Source organism: Mercenaria mercenaria, chromosome 10 (genome assembly GCF_021730395.1).
Source record: "Mercenaria mercenaria strain notata chromosome 10, MADL_Memer_1, whole genome shotgun sequence".
In the NCBI taxonomy this organism is placed as follows: Eukaryota; Metazoa; Mollusca; class Bivalvia; order Venerida; family Veneridae; genus Mercenaria; species Mercenaria mercenaria.
This window is the reverse complement of record NC_069370.1, coordinates 8,770,009-8,773,033: the sequence shown is the minus strand read 5'-3', so window position 1 is coordinate 8,773,033 and position 3,025 is coordinate 8,770,009. Positions and strand designations below refer to the sequence as shown.

General features: G+C 30.3%; 1 long non-coding RNA gene across 1 annotated transcript; it reads left to right on the top strand.

Annotated features, from left to right (window-relative positions):
• The first annotated feature begins 418 nt into the window (after positions 1-418).
• On the top strand, positions 419-2,608 carry LOC128546308 (uncharacterized). The gene is made up of 2 exons (XR_008365925.1): positions 419-527; positions 900-2,608. It is a non-coding gene; the product is annotated as an uncharacterized LOC128546308 (long non-coding RNA).
• Positions 2,609-3,025: the final 417 nt, after the last annotated feature.

Below are 3,025 nucleotides of genomic sequence, written 5' to 3'. Positions count from 1 at the left end.
TTTTATTGACATAGTCTCGTAACTTTGGAACAAGGTTGGACCAAAGAGTAAAGGGCAGTGTACAACTGTGCAAAACCGGTCAATTGTGCATTATTCTTCACTTTGATTTCCCTCCATTTTTCAAAGTAACACGACAGTATTAATAAAAGGTATTACCGTCAGGGTTAAGATAATATCACAGTTAAATGATTTTACTAGCATGTATAAATATCATAAGTGATAGAAAACATGTAGTTGTGGTCACTAATATTTGTAAGTTTGAATCGAAGAACAAAATATATTTTATGCATCGCATGTGACCTTTAACATGATCTTGTCTTTTCATTTGTGAGAAACAGTAAATCAATGTTTAGACAAAACATCCAATTGTGTATATTGATGGACACACAGAGCAAAAGCAGATGTTATTGAGCTAATGAGGTCTGCATGAGAGATGTCTTTTTAAATTCTTTTAGTGTGATGCGTGTATTAAAATTCATGGAGCAAAATGTAATTGCAAGTGACAAAAAAATATATCTCCTAAAGAGGTAATTATCAAGAATTAATATAATTATTAGTGGGTACGTGTTATTCTAATTATTATATAGAATATACCACATTCTTTTCGATTTTTCAATATAAAATTTCGAAGAAGTGGTTGTGCTTTTGGAATTAAGTGTAACGAGAGTAAGAAAAAAATATTCAAATTGGATTTAATTTTCAATTTAATTTCAACTATACACAGTAAAGGAATAATAACGATTGGTGAGTATTTTGATGTTCCCTTATATCCCAAGATTATACACTTTACTATACAATCCTGAAAAAACTGGCTTCTTGAATAAATGGCGTAGATGAATGCACTTATAAGCCACTCAGTATGCTGCGATTAAATATATCATACAACTCATCATTTTTAGAAACTAGACAAAACACCAGAAAAGTAATAGGAGACGAGGAGACAATCGGAGGATAGCTATAAAGGTTGCCAGCAGTCTGCCAACAACACTAAATGAGGCATCCGTCAATGCAGTATGGTATTTAGCTATGTGTCCAATGTAAGAAACAAGTTTTATTCTTCTAGGGTAACTGTAACGAAATAGCATCCAGAGTTTCAAAAAATAAAATAGTTATCTCTCTTTCGCCTTGAATTTACGGCTCTTACTCATGTGAGATTATGCTAAGTCATTGTATTTTGTTACTGAAGAAAAATACGTAAAACATAATTATTAGGAAAATAGATAAAATCAACGCTTTTCAAATACGAACAGTAAGAGAAGAATAAAACAATGTTTAGAGAAATTACTTGTGAGAGATGATTATACATGCTAACTCATACATTCTTTTACTTTATTTTTGGATCTGTGCAACTTTCCGAATTCGGTGCCTCTCACGCAATATTACGTATGCTAAAGCAAAATATGAGTGTGTCTTCAAATAAAATTTTAGTTGAAAAATAAAGAATGAAATATCTTTGCTTGAGATATACACCTTTTTTATTTCGTGACTAACATAACTTAATTGAAAATATAACAATAAAATATGTTATGGCCAGCAATACAAATGTAGCTGACAATATCATATATTTAAATTAAGAAATTAAGCAAAATATGCATGCTTTGTAAAATTTGACATTTTTATACCGCAAAATCAACTCTTGTTAACAAGAAATTTGTGTTTCAAAAACGAAGCCTGAAATGAATATATGGATATGCTTAAGATATGACTTGTTTCTCGGAGTTAAAGCGAAATTAACGACAGAATATGAAAGGCAAATATATGAAGTGCGCCTATTTGTCATTCATTTCGTATGAAGTCCGAAGTATATTTTTCAATTCTTATATTTTTTCTTATATTAACCTTTAATTTCCTTTCCGTTTATTAACAAGGTTGTTATAATTAATTACAAACACAATATCGTTTGTAATATTAAAATCATTAGAAACGTTTAAACAAGCGACGGCGTTTAACACAGCTGTATATTTTTGTTTAAAGTTAGCACTTTTCAAACATATTATGATGAATGTGCATTGCCGTTTTGAAGACAAATGCTTTTTATAATCTTATTAACATGTACATGATCACTTAGAAAAGTTTCAAACATATGTCAATAAATGTGATGGTTCATATCAATCAACGGGATATTGTGGTCACCTGTTTTATGTGGTAGCTCTTGAGGTAAAGAAGGCGTAATGAGTGGTAGTTTCAGGAACAAGTTGCATCCTTGATAACATGTTTAGATAAGAGCAAAGGCTGATCTTCACCCAATGTACAATTATTAAAAAGGTCAAATGCACACTTTTTACTCAAATCACGTTTAAGCTTAGCCATAAATAATTGTGACGTTGCATTTTAACGGCGATTAATTTAGTTTCGGGACGTCCATTCAAGTAAAAAGAATTTTTTAAAATTTAATATAACAGGCCGGTTGAAACCTATTCGATGATGTACTTTCAAATATGTCTCCGACTACTCGCCGAAGGAATGCTTTCTTATGCGAAAATCATGCCATAATCTTTCTACGAAATTATTGTTTTCGAGCGGAATGACTAAGTAGTGTGTAAAAACTGTCCCATGTATAAAAAAAACTAATATTATCATATATATTAATATTACTGTAAAATGAGCGGGCGTCTCCGACTTTGTTTTCGCTATCATGTCTGAAAATTTTCCCCTACCCCCTTTTCACTCGCAGATTTTGAAAGAACTGTTTGTATTTTAAGGAAAATATTTCAATCAAAAAAAAAAAAAAAAAAAAAAAAAAAGGGTTTACATTAACATAAATTTAATTTAAAACTTATTCTAATTTTGTGAGCCTTTTCCGATTTCTTTCCGACTTTTATTGTCACACTTGTAAATATGAATGCATGTTTCAGACACATAAACGTAATAAAAATGTTACTTTTTTATTTAACATTTTACTGCTCGTTCTCTCCTCCATATATCATTAATCATTTAATTTTCTGAAAGTTATCTCTGAAATGTTTTTGACTAAAATAAGGTTATGAAATTCCTTGTCTACGATGCTATGAAATTTGGGAAGTTT